Source organism: Malus domestica, chromosome 14, assembly GCF_042453785.1.
Source record: "Malus domestica chromosome 14, GDT2T_hap1".
NCBI lineage: Eukaryota > Viridiplantae > Streptophyta > Magnoliopsida > Rosales > Rosaceae > Malus > Malus domestica.
The window spans coordinates 14,495,516-14,509,890 of record NC_091674.1 but is presented as its reverse complement, the minus strand read 5'-3'; the positions used below and the strand labels follow the sequence as shown (position 1 = coordinate 14,509,890).

The 14,375-nt window shown below is 36.4% G+C and overlaps 1 long non-coding RNA gene across 1 annotated transcript; it reads left to right on the top strand.

The window, feature by feature from the left end:
- The first annotated feature begins 6,961 nt into the window (after positions 1-6,961).
- Positions 6,962-10,275, top strand: LOC108175319 (uncharacterized). The gene is made up of 3 exons (XR_003768678.2): positions 6,962-7,888; positions 7,989-8,057; positions 9,380-10,275. It is a non-coding gene; the product is annotated as an uncharacterized lncRNA (long non-coding RNA).
- The last annotated feature ends 4,100 nt before the right edge of the window (positions 10,276-14,375 follow it).

Sequence of the window (14,375 nt, the reverse complement as noted above, 5' to 3'; positions counted from 1 at the left end):
AACACATCCATTATTTTTGTTATCTTGAAAATAGGATTATATTTCAATTTTAGGAGTAAATTTTATTTCATACAGAAAATTAAAAAAAAATATAATTGGATAAATATTTTGAATGAAAAACCATGATTATCTCTTAAAAAGGGAGTCCACAACTTTTAAAATACTTTAAAAATCTGCAAAAAATTACAATAATAATTTTGAAAATAATAAAAATAATTTTTAGTTTGATAAATAGAGAAATGTTGATGTTGTGATAATCCGTCCCTAATTTTATGATTTTATAAATTTTAAAAGGGGTGAATTGACGAAATTGACCTTAGAGGCGAGGAGGTTGATTTCCATTGACCAGCGTATTGTAGATGTCTGAAACATTCTTTTAGCGTATTCTCATAATACTTGTCACTACAAACGTGTAGGCGTAATCGGAATTGATTTTGGAACTAGGATAGAGATTTTACGAACTTATGAACTTGAAGGGTGATTTGGTAAATTCGTGTGAGATATTTTTGTGGCTTGTTTGTGGCTTGTTTTGTGAGCCCACACCCCTTACTTCTCCCCTCACTCCCTTGTCTCCCTATTTTCTGGAGCATATTGTCTCCCTCAATTCAAACTCTCTATCATTCTCACACACTCTCTCACCTTCTCTCTTCTTTTCACTTAAACCGTACCATTCCCTTATCTCTACAAACCCAAGCAAAATCATCAAACACAGAAGAATGAGCTTCAAAACACCACCATCATAATCCTCTCATCCTCACAAGTCCATCCACATAAACAAAATCGAAAACAACTGAGTTTCGAAACGTCGAAAAAAGGTCCGAGAGCTTTCAAGCTATTTTTAGTCCGATTCCGTTCACTTTTTGGACTTTCAAAAGTATAAACTTGTTCTTCTCTTCCTAAGCTTCATTTCCATATAAAGATCGTCGATTTTGGTTAAGAATTGAAGAAGTTATAAATGTTTAAAGTTTACCCAGTTTTCGACAACCTCCGAGGCTTTCGAGCATTTTTCCAACCAAACCACAATGAGTTAGCCGTCGAGGAGGGTACCAATCCCTTCATCTCATCCCGAGGTACGATTCTCGTTTGACAAAGTTATGGACGTTTAAAATTTGTCCAATTTTCCCAATTTCCAACGGACCAATCGTCTTTCACATGGACGGAGGGATGTAAGGCACAGTGGGGGGAAATTCCCCCTCTCATCCCTTTTTTTTTTTGTTACAAATTATTCAATTAATCATTCCCATTTTTTTTGCTTTGCAGATCATTCTTAATCATATTAAAATAGTGAAAATCCTCTTTTAGTTTTTAAATGCCCATCCGTCTTGTATATTTTTCTCACACACTAATGTCTAAACCTTGTTGAGTTGCATGTATTTGGTTAATTAGTACAAATGAGCATTAGATTGTCAACAATTAAAGACAAAATTAGACAATAGAGTAATAAAATTAGGCATTTTTTAATTAATTTTTTCAGCATTTATAAAAAAAAACTAGCTTTATTTGTCCAAAAAAGGAGCTCAAATTTTTTAAGGTGCCCCCTCTTAGTTAAATTTCTGGCTTCGTTGTCACAGCCCGTCCCAAATTATTATTATCGGTGATATAAAATGACGGTTTTATCCTTGGACGTTAAATAATGTGTGTGAGTTATTATTGGGTTAAATTGTTTTAGATTGGTGACCCAATTAGAACTAAGACTTTTCTTAGTGTTGATTGGTGGCTTTTGGACCACACACACACACCCATCTTTTTCTCTTTCCTTCCCGTGCTCTCTCTCTTGCAGACTCTCACTCTCTCTCTCTCTCTCTCTCTCTCTCTCTCTCTCTCTCTCTCTCTCTCTCTCCCTTCTTCGTACGGACCAACCCAGAAACCCTCTAAAACCTTGTAGATCGAAGGTTTTAAGATCACCATTGTGTTCGTGAAGCTCAGACGAATCAATTGGTACCATTTTTAGGTAAGGAAACCTTTGATTTCACGTGGAAACCCTAGCTCCGATTTTGGTCACTGTTCATGTGGACATAAAATCTTGTGTTTCAGGGAATTTTAAGGACATAGGAAACTTTAGGACGTCCTTGTGAGGCTCGGAGAAGAAAAATGGAGTGAATTGGACGTCGGAGGATTGAGATCGAAGCACTACAAGTTTGGCCGAAATTATCGAGTTTGCTCAGGCATGATTGAGTGGATTTCGAAGCTTCAAACAGGTATAACGTCGTTCCTCTCATCTCCAACTTTCCAATGGTTCAAGTTTCATAAAAATGGTGAAGAAATGAAGAAGAGTAAGCGTTTTAAAGATTTACCCAGAAACCAGCGAAGTCGTCGGCCTACGTTGACTCGTCGGAGAAGAAGGTGGCATATTCCGTCAGTTTTGACGAAATATGCTAACGGCGTTAGTTGATGCCGTTAAGAATCTAACAGAATATGCTGGGAGTTAACGGAATATTCTTGACAGCGTTAACTGACGCCGTCAGCATGCCTGGCATATGCCCGCGCGTAGGCGGTGCGTCTGGCCGTGCCTTGGCCGGATCGTGGCGGCGCGTAGGTGGTTGGAAAAATATTCTAAAATTTTGGGAATGATCCTAAGGTTGTGTAGGTCACTGTGGTATATTCAAATACCAAAATTGAGCATTGTATGAGAAGTTATTAGCTAGTTTTGCCTATGTGCTTTAAATAACATTTTTATAGTTAATTCGCATATAGGTGAGACTTATCCTGAGGACAAGCATGTTCAAGGGCGACTCAGGGGTTATGACCCTTCGACATACTAGTGAGTGGGCTTTTGGTTTTCAATATATATTTATATACTTGATGTTTTCCCTTGAATGCCATGCATATAAGTTTATAATTCATATATGAATTTGTGTATGATGCATTATATATATAAATGTGGTGCTATGGACGCTCAAGTAAGCTCAGGTGAGTTATGTTTGGGTATGTGAATTATCAATGATGCGATATGTGATTGAATAATGTTGAGCTCATAAAACTGCACCTAGGGTGATTGTGATTTAGCCAAAGATATGGCACAGTCCTGTCGTATAAACCATCGTATGCTCATATTGGATCTAATTTAGGTGCACAGTCCTGTCGTATAAACCATCGTAGGTGGTTCCGACTCGTAGGTGACTAGCAATTTATCGCCAGCTATTATGTGAAAGTAGTATTGAGCATGATTATATTACACCCATTATTGTCGTACATACCTTTTCATTTGGCTCCGACTCTTGTGCAGTATAGTGTCGTATAGGTCATTGTAGTGACTCCAGTTAGATTTACTTTTGAGCTATGATTTCAGCCGTACAGACTACCGCAGGGGTTCTGGCTAACATGTTATATTTATATGAAATTATTCTTACCTGAATTGCTTACTCTGTTATATCTTGGCATGGCATACATATGAATATGATTATGTGAAGCATGATTTGAATTGATATAATTTCATATATATTTATGTATATGCATATATCTTGATTCTGGGAAAAATTATACATGTTTTACAGCGAGGGGTTAGATATGTTGATAAATGAAATGGTTTTGTAAAACATTTGTTTTTGCCCACTCACGTTTCTTGTTTTGCGCTCCTCCAGGTTTTAAGAAAGCTTACTGTCGATGGCCTTGAGGATTTCGGTGGTTCTGACATATCTAAATAATAGTAGGACATTATTGGTACTGTATAATTAGTACTTGTTCTACTGGACTGCACCTAGACTTATCATGCTCTGATTAGGAGGATTTACTTTTGTAACTGACTCCTAACATTTCCTATTTTCTAGTGCACTCTAGTAGTTTTGGTTTTTAAATATTCGTATATTTCTTATCTTAATTGCTTCCACACTGTGCACATGGCTACGTCACCCTCACGTGATGGCCAGCATGCCTTGATCTCCGGAAACCATTGAGTTTCCAAATAGGTATAATCTTGTTGTACACTTTCCTAACTTCGTTTTGATATATTATGGGAAAATTTTGTTGAATTCACCCCAGATTTTCGGTTGAAAATCTGAAGAAGAGAAAGAAGGGAAAAAAAAGGCCTAAGCCCAAATCCGGGCGAACCTTTGGGTCTTTGTTCAAGTCCAAGTCCAAGTAGGAATATTTCGTTAAAGTTAACCGTTGACTATTAGTTGACTTTTATTGACTTTTTAAAAAATTTCCTGGAAACCCTCCTAGACTAATTTTGATGCTCCGACCCCATTTTTGACATCCATTTAGTAAAATTTCAAGATTTTAGCATAGTTGACCACCAGGGCGTCTTGGTTGACTTTTAGGGATGATATTTTGTAAAATTTGTCGAGGATCCTCCTTAACGTATTTCGACAACTTGATTACAAATCCACACTCCGTTTTCTCAAATTTGATCGTTTAAGTTCCCCAATGTTATGCTTAAGTGCTATTATTATTGATGACTCCAGCTTTCCTAGTTCGAATGGCTGCAACCTCGCCAGTATATGTGAGTGGGCCTTTGTTTTTAAATATTATATATTTATATAGTTTCCATTTATATGTTTGAAAAAAGAATCTCTTACGTATGCCTGGATTAGACTAATGCTTATAAAAATTAGCGAAATAATGAAAAATTACGAAATTATCTTAAATCCTACAGGATACATAGGTATGCGTACTTTTATGGGTTTTAAATTATGGTCATGATTAATATTTTATTTATTACTATTATGTCGATGTGAATTATCGAATTACTGTGGCAAGACTATATGTATGTTATTTGCTCATCGTTTGCTGCACCGGTGTTAGTATTCACTTGGGCCAGGGCCAACCTTTCACGTGTATGTGCACATCACACCGTATACTCACTTTGGATCCATTGTAGGACAGGACTGGATCATAATATTCCCCACAGAATCTTATGTTTTACATAATAGAAGTATAAAATAAACTCTTAAATGTAAATTGAACCTATCAATTAGACGGGATATGCATTATATGGAACTAGTTTCAACAATCCAACCGTCAAACTCATTTATATATACTCTAAGATCACATACATAAAAAAATCGCAAAACAAGAACTTTCTGAGATTAGGTAACGAAACAAAAAATTTCGACAATTAAAAACTAAAAATCACAATTTAATAGTTATTTTAGCTTTGTTTTTGTTGATTTTTTACAGCTACAATCTTCAGCCCTATAAGAATACAATGAATGAATTCGATCTTCAATTTAAAATATTTACATTAGTGGATACCATATTTACACTAGTGGGTACCACATAATCTTATGTTATACTCAAGGGAAGTATAAAATAAATTCTTAAGTGTAGATCTTCATAACAATTATAGTGAAAAAATATATTAAGTATTAACACAAATAAATATTTATGTTATAAATAAAATATTAACTAGTTTAACGAATATCCTCTTCCCAGCCTGATGGTGAAGTGCTTGTGCATTAGACCTCTTGGTCTTGGGTTCGAAGGTGCTGTGCTTCTGCTGTTGCCTTTGAATGTGATTAACAAAACATGAAATTTTTTTTTAAAATATAATCATGTCGGATTGGTATAAAAAAAATTTGAAAATAAGATAATATTATATTAGTTATTGATGTCGGCTATATCGTTAGGATTTGGTATAAAAAATTTGAAAATAAGATAACAAAATTTGAAAATAAGATAATATTATATTAGTTATTGATGTCGGCTATATCGTTAGGATTTGGTATAAAAAATTTCAAAAATAATATAATATTATATTAGGTATTTATGTCGGTTAGATCTGTCAGTATTCGTTAAAATCATTTTAAAAATTAAATTTGGTGGAGTTAAGGGCCTGCTGCAGTATTCATGTCAAAAAGTAGTGAATTAATGTTGGTTAGATCCAACGTATTAAATATCGATAATATCGGAAATATTGATAATTCAAAAATACGAAAATTTCGATGGAAATATCGGGATATTATCGATATCAATAAAAATTGAATAAAAACCACAGAAATTGTAAGAAAAACTTGAAAATTTTTATTGAAACTTTACAGAATGTTTATTTAGTCAATTATCTATTAGTTTATCACAAAAAAGTGGAAGGAAATGCATTGTACAATGGATTTAACTGATTTAAGTTAATTATATAGCGAGCTGGCAAACATTGTGACTGTAGAAAATATGTAGTAATTAATGAAAGAAGTTTAAACACACCATAATCATTTATATATAATGAATTAGTACAATATTTTACACTTTATATATTGCATGATAAGATACATGAGTAACTTAGTACCACATAGAGTTCCTAAGAGGTTCAAAATTTTGACTATCTTCATCATCTCTATGTGTAGAGTAAGTGTATTGTGAAGAGTAGTCATCAAATGATAAATCCCAAAATAGTTTTGCATGTAATTGTTAACATGCCACCCATATGGATCTGAGATTGGTTGATGTTGTCCATAAGCAAAATCATTTGAACACATTTCTAGTAGCTTCAAAAAGCAAGGTGAATATATAGAAGACCAAACCTCACGATCACTGACACGTGGGCTGGATATTTTGAAAGCAGGTTTGGATTTTTTTTTTTTCTTCTCTTAGATAACACACACATGGGCTGGATATAAGAAATTTCTTATATATTTTATGAATTAATTAAATTTAATATATCAAATGTAAATAATTCTTGACTAATATGTTATTTCTTATAAAAGAATATACATATGTGAATGTTTTATGTATATATATAATATGCTTGCCTATGAAAAAAAACCTAATATTATCTAAATAATTTATAATTTATATAACATATATATATACCAAACTTTTAAAGATATAAAAAACCCACATAATGGGTGGTTTTCATTATTAAAAAGTTAAAACCATCAACCATCCCCTCACCTCTTTAACATTACCCGTCCACTTTTAAAACCATCTCATGGTTTTCAATTTTATAATCAAAACCACCTTGGGTTACCTCACTAAAACCATCCCATGGATTTCAATTTCATAATTAAAAACCCACCTTGGGTGGTTTTCATCACATCACCCGTTTTAATCACATCCCATGGTTCTCTTCGTACTCTCTCAAACTCTCTTCCCTCATCTTCACAGTTCATAGACGAGCTGCAAAAATTCCCTCATCTTCACAGATCGTCTCTGCGAATTTCTACAACTTCACAGATCTTCACATACGAGCTGCAGATTGTCTCTGCAAAAATTCCCTCTTCTTCACTGTGACGACCCGTCTCTAATATTCCTATGTAATTTCTCCCCGAGTATGTGTATTGACGATTATACCCTTATTGGCAAAAGACGTGGACTTATTCTTATCGCTTTCCTTTTTATTTCTCGCTATCGCATTTAAATTGTACACGCTAGTACGAGTAGACGTAGATTTTAAAGTGTAAAAATATCTACTTCGAATAGATTTCGATTTCCTTTTACTGTAGGAAATCTAAAAACCTATCAATTGGATTCCTTTTTATCCCATCCTGTGCACCCCTCTTCATTATTTCACACTCACCTATCCCATCTCTTCTTTATTTTTGTCCCCCTCTATCAGAAAAGGTTCTCTCTCTCTTCTCTCTCTTTCTCTCCCGTATTCTCTCTTCCTCTGCAACGCCATGAACGAACATCAAAGCTCATAGATTGAGCTTGAAACCAATCCCATTTTACTCCTCTCATCCTCACGAACACAACCATACCAACCAAACCAAGAATGGATGAGTTTTGACTCGCCAACTCGGAAGGTCCGAACTCGGACGAGTTGAGTTCGACATGTTTTCAACCGAGTCACAATGTTTTAGGACTTGGGAAAACCTCTACGCAGCTCCCTAGTGTCTCTAGTCAAGGTTTGAGGAAGCTTTGACGTGAAACAACTCGATTTCGAGAAGTTCAAGTCTGACCCGTGCCTTTCGAGCCAATTTTCGGCCAAACTATGGCGAGTTGACCTGCATGCAAGGTATCAATCTCTTCGTCTCACTGAGTACTATAACTTTCCTTTTTGTTTCACCCAATTGCGTTGAGTATTGAAGAAGTTTACTCATTTGAATCTTACCCAGTTTCCGGCGAGTCCGACGGCTTTCGAGGCGTTTTCCGGACAAACCACAGAGAGTTAGACGTCATGTAAGGTACCATTATCTTCGTCTTTTCGAGAACTACAACTTTCGTTTTTGTTTCACTCAATTTCGTTGAGTAATGAGGAAGTTATTAACGTTTAAAGGTTATTCAGTTTTCTGACCGAATCCGGCCTTCCCTTCCGTTTAACTCCGGCGAGCAGCAACCCAAACCCAGGCCCTTCGAGCCGTTCCTGCCAAGCCCAAAACCCTGGGCAGCCCAACCTAACCCTTTATTATTATTTTATTATTATTTGGTTAATTAAAGGCCTTTGGCCATTTCCTTTTGGGGCTTTAAGCTCATGCATTTTTAAATCTTAAATCCTTTTAGTTTAGGCCTTTAGACCTAGAATCCTTAAGTCCAACCTATTAATCTAACCCAACCTAATAACCCTTAACCCATATGAAATATTCCATTAGGGAATTTTCCATCCGTCAGAGAGTATTTCGTCTTTCAGGGAATATTCATCCTGTTGACTTTTCGGAAATTTAAGCAGGACCCTTCTTAGGGTAATTCGACGTTCTGAATCCGTTTGTGACGTCCGTTTTTTCAAATTCAATTGTTATAGTATAGTTTTGTTAATTGTACCTTTATGTGCTTAGGGGCAATTATTAGTGGCGTTTCCATCTTTGCTAGGTTGCGTGGCTCGTTAGCGGTGAAGTATCTATGAGTGGGTAGTTTGTTTTTATACCTATACATATTATAGTTTCCATAAATGCGTATTTACTTCACTTTTACGCTTATATTGCCAAGTATTTGATATTGCGATATGAAATGTGATAAATGCTGCTATATGGTTGAGATATTATTGTCATGACATTCATACTTGTATACATGCTCATCTTGCTACACCCAGTGTTAGTACTCGCCCCAGGACCAGGGCCAGTCCTTCACGTGTATGTTCACATTCGCACCGTTCACTCACCTTAGATCCAAGCTTAGGTGTCAATCTTGTCAGGTAGATTGCATTAGGCGATCCGACTTGTATGTTATGTGCTTTTGCACCAGTCTTCACGTGATCGTAGTACTAGAGCATATTGATTACACCCAGTTCTGTTCGTGTCAGAAACCATCTGTTTGAACTTGTGTGTTAGCTTAGATGATGAGCAAACTGCTTATAATTGATTATCACATAATTATATTACTTTGGCATTTGATATATCATGACTTGGCATATTTCTAGTTATATTGCAGTTATATTTGATTACATACTTACGTAGTATGTTTTGAGGAAACTATACTTGTTTTACAGTGAGGGGTTAGTATATTCAAAAATAAAGGTTTTCATATAAGTATTGTTTTACTGACCAACTCAAATTGTTTTTCGCCCCTCCAGGTTTAGTAGCGGTGTTTACACGTATACGAGGATTCTGGCAAATCTCAGGAGATGGTTACCTTCAGTGGTGTAACCCTCAACCTATTTACTATATTGTCTTCTGCTCTGACATCACGTGTGAATAGGGTTCAAACCCGCTCACCTGCACACTCTCTTGATTAGGCACTTTAGGTTTAAATTTACCCCTACCTTCCACATCACTACACTTTATGGCTTCGTCACCCTTCAGGTGTCGGCCAGCACAACTCGATTTGGAATCCAAGTGGACATTCCAGGTCGGGATGTGTTATTCATAGATCATCTTCACAGATCTACAACTTCCGATCTCGTACGAAATTCTGCAGCTCGTCTCTGCGAATTTCTGCAGCCCATTGCAAAAATTGCAGCAAGTTTTAGAACACTAGACTTTTCATTTCCGACGACGGAGGCGCAGATCTTGGGTCTGAGCCTGGATTGCAGAGAGAGATCTGGGCAGCTGCGACGACGTAGCCTCGGCTGCCTTTTCCGACGACGGAGCCATGACGATTGTTTCGATAATATCGAATATATCGCGATATTATTGATAATATCGATAATATCGCGATATTTTGACGATAATTAAGGGGATACGTGTGAAAATATCGGTTTCTCTAAAAAACGATAATATCGACGATATTTCGTCGATATTATCGATATTTAATACCTTGGTTAGATCCGACAACAGTGTTTTGTTTTCCGACACTATTTTACATGTTGTCGGAAATATTTTATCTAACACTAATCATATAAAACCACCACCACCCTCCGACACATTAAGCCAATTTTGTGGTAGTGTTTGATTGTGAATGATTTTGAGCTTTTTTTGTGTCCCTCACATCACATATTCATTCGAGTTTAAATCTTCTGCACTCGTTTTATGTGTGGCCTCTCTATGGATTCTAATGTTAATTTACATGTGTTATGTAGGACAAGATTGATTGACGCAACACAAAGCTAGTAAGGATTACAAGTGTAAATCCTTGAAGAATAAATTCTAGAGTCCACCGGTTTGATAGAAATCTCAAAGAATAATTTAATTCATTGATTGAAAGATATTGAATAAAGTTGAAACATCCAATGTACACCTTGGGATAACTCAAAAGCCTTAGGATATTAAAGGACACTAAAACATCATTAATCAAAGGGAAATTGAAAAGTCCACAATTTATAACGGACTTTAAAATGATTCTTTTTCTTTACTTTGCCTCGTAAAAATTCACCCCAATCTTTCAAAAATTAAAAGAAGAATTTTATTCTTCAAGGAGTTCCTTTCAAGTGGAGGTGATTGATATAGGACAATTTGGACGAAGAAAAAGAAGTTGATCCTATGAAGGTTGAAGAAGATATTATGAAATTAAGTTAAAATCCCACAAGAATACATCTATGAAAATCAAGGTATTGTTCAATATGAAAATATTATGATTGACATGTTTGTAGATGATAAAGTTGATATGGTAAAGGCCCAACGGGTGGTGTGGAATTAAATTGTAAGATTGGGGAAACAAGTGAATTTTGAGCTCAAGAAATTCAACCAAGAATAGGTTAGAATATCAAGTTGCATATTCTAATCTTTTATATGGTATTAGTTCATTTGTGATTCCAACCAACTATCAAAAATATTGGGTTCTTTGGAAAACAATTTACTTACTCATCAAGATTCATATCAACCTTTTTCAAGATGAACTTGAGGGTGAGTTATTTACAACTGAAGTTGACTGATGTAGGACAAGATTGGGTGAATTTCTACGAGGAAAACTAAAAAAAAAAAAGGATGTAATAGCCCGTCCCTAAAACTTATGATTTTTATAATTTTAATAAGTGAGTTTACGAAAATGCCTTTTGAGGCAAAGCGTTGATTTTTTGTTGACCATCTTTTCATGTTGCGTAAGGTTTGTTTTCTTAGCCTATCCTCATAGTACTCGTTGCTACGGACGCGTGTGCGTAAACGGAACGCAATTTGGAGTTATAACGAAGAAGTTATTAACGTTTAAAGTTGGGGGCATTTTAGTAAATTGATTAGTTTCAAGAAAGCTCCCGATTTTTGGGGAAATATCTGGAAAGCCACATGTGTGGTCCAGATTAAATGGAAGATAAGATGGGCGGTGGTGATGATAGATAAAGGAAGGAAAGGAGGGCGGGTCACCCAATCAAAAAATGAGAGATGAGAGGGTGAACCAATGAGAGATGAGAGAAAATAGGGGAAAGGAAAAAGTTGAGGTGCAGCCAACTCGTATCCCATACGACCCGGTTCTTGATCTGATGCTAGACCCAGCTTTCTTCACCATTTTCCGTCATGATTTCGGCCAAAATTCGACGAATTACACCAATACTCCTTTTATAATCAACTCCATAACCCTCCATCTTCCTTTTAAACTCAATATTCGATGTGTTTTCACCCAATTTGGTGAAGAACGGAGTTAGGTGCGCCGAGGGTTATGTGGCAGCGATCTGCCATTTCTGAAGCAAATATCGTCAACCACTTCCACCCTTAGACTCTCCATGAACCTAGAAACAAAGCCCAATCAACCTTGGAGGTGTCAAAGCTTGTTTGGAGTCAAATCAAGAACACCCATTTCAAGGGTTTCCGACGGGTTATCATGAAATCAAGGCTTTTCCCGACCAAATTGGCCTTAGTCACAAGTATGAAAGTTGCTCTACTCCATGAGATCTTCATTTCTATGAAGTTAGATAATTTTTAGAAATAGTTGATTTTTTCGACGAGTCGGGGTGGCCACCGCTACCTACGATGGCACGTGGGACGAGGTGTCCCATGGCCTTCCTAGGTTAAGTTTGAATACCTGGATACCATTTGTGAGGTCTGATTAACGAATTTTCGTCAGTTGAACCTAGTTTCATAAAGGTTCGTCACCTAATTATTATAGCAGTTGACGATCCGACCGTTGAATCGTCACTAAACTTTGACACGTTGTAGTACATAATATTTGAGGATTTTAGAAACTTATGGATCGGGAATCCGAAGTATGGATCTTCCCGAATAGGATATGTAAGTTAAGTGGTTTATTGACAAGAATTCTGAGATATGGTTTGATAATTGTTCTAGGCGTCGATTGTTCGTGATGCCTCGATGTTTGTACTAGAGAGTTGTAGCGCAGACTCCAGGTGAGTGGGCTTTTGATTTTCTATGTATACGTATATATGCCTTACGTTTTCCCAGAAATTGTTTAAATGGATTTACGATTTTAGATGCCATGTCAATTACAGTACATTTTAGAACATGCATTAGTATAGTTATGCATATTGTTGTTTGACACTGTGGACGCTTAGGTAAGCTCTAGGTGAGTATATATTGATGGTAGTTATTGTAGTGTGTATGGTTATGTTGAGATGCATTTAGAGCTCGTTATCCTGCACCCCGGTGCTAGTGCTCCAGCCGGTGGCCAGGGCACAGTCTTTCACGTGATGTTCAGCTCCCGCACCGCACGCTCACCTTTGATCCAAGTTTGGTGCACAACCTTGTCGTACAAACCACAATAGGTGGTTCCGACTCGTAAGTGACCTGCGATTTATCGTATAGCCTTCACGTGATCGTAGCACTTGAGCGTACTTATTTACACCCAGCCCTGTCGTACAGACCACATTAGGTGGTTCCAACTTGTATGCAGGATTAAAGTGATGAGCTATAGGTTCAGCCGTACAAGTCACGTTAGGTGACTGAGGCTGACATATCATTTTACATTGATTTAACTTACCAGGCCTACTTATTCTCATATTGAGATACTTGACATGGCATATACTTGGTTTTCACTACTTTCAAGCATGATTTCTATATACATGTGTATTAGTATTTTCTGGGAAATTATACGGGTTTTACAGCGAGAGGTTATTATTTTTGGAAAGAGAAATGGTTTTTGAAAAGTTTTGTTTTTGCCCACTCATGTTTTCTTGTTTTGCGCATCTCCAAGTTTTTGTATCGACGAGGATTCTTGGCATATCCCAGTACAAGTGGCTTCCTATGATGGTATAATCCTTACTGTACTTTACTTATGCTCTAACATCGCGTGTGAAATGGGTCCATACCCGATCATCACGCACTCATGTACTTAGGCACTTTTAGGTTTAAATTTATCCACATTTTTCTACATCACTACACTTTATGGCTCCGTCACCTTCCAGGTGTCGGTCAACACAGCTCGACTCGGAGTCCTAGTAGACATTCCGGGTTGGGGGGTGTCAAGGGAAGGGTTTTAAAGTCTTTTAAAAATTGTGGACTTATTTCTGTTTGATTAATGTCACTTTTAGTGTCCTTTAATTTCTTAAGGCTTTTGGGTTGTCTCAAGTGTTTAAAACAACTTTATTTAAGTTGTTGGATGTTTCAATTGTAATCATCTTTCAATCAATTAACCAAATTATACTTTTGAATTTCTATCAAACTAGTGGACTCCATAATTTTATTCTTCAAGGATTTACGCTTGAAATCCTTGCTAGTTTTGTGTTGCGTCATTTATGGAAACATAGTTAAAGAGGGTTAAGCTATGGATGTTAGGGTCCAAAAATCTCACATGCAAGTTCAATTGCATCTTAAAGTCCAATTATCGCAAATACGTCATAAGTCGAGCCTAAATTCATGCAAAAGTGCTAAACGAGAGGTTTGCATATGTACAATCACGTCGTGCAAATAAAATAATAATTTACAAATTGGACGTTTGTATAAACGTGTCAAGTCCATGCAAACCATGTATGTATTTATTGTGTCAAGCCATATTATAATATTAACGTTATCATAAACTAATATAATCAGCCTACATGCTTAAATGGGCCCAAGCCACAAAACGGGGCTTGCCATGTGGATTGTGATGTTGATGATTAAGGAAGTTCATTGGGCCTATGTAGATTTAGGGTTGTGGAAGATTTTTGGGTTGCTTGGAAGCACCAAAAATCCGAGCCCATAGTTCTAATTCCATGTGGGAAAGTTTGAGAGAGCAAAGCCCCATCATCCTTTTCCTTATAAATCAAATAG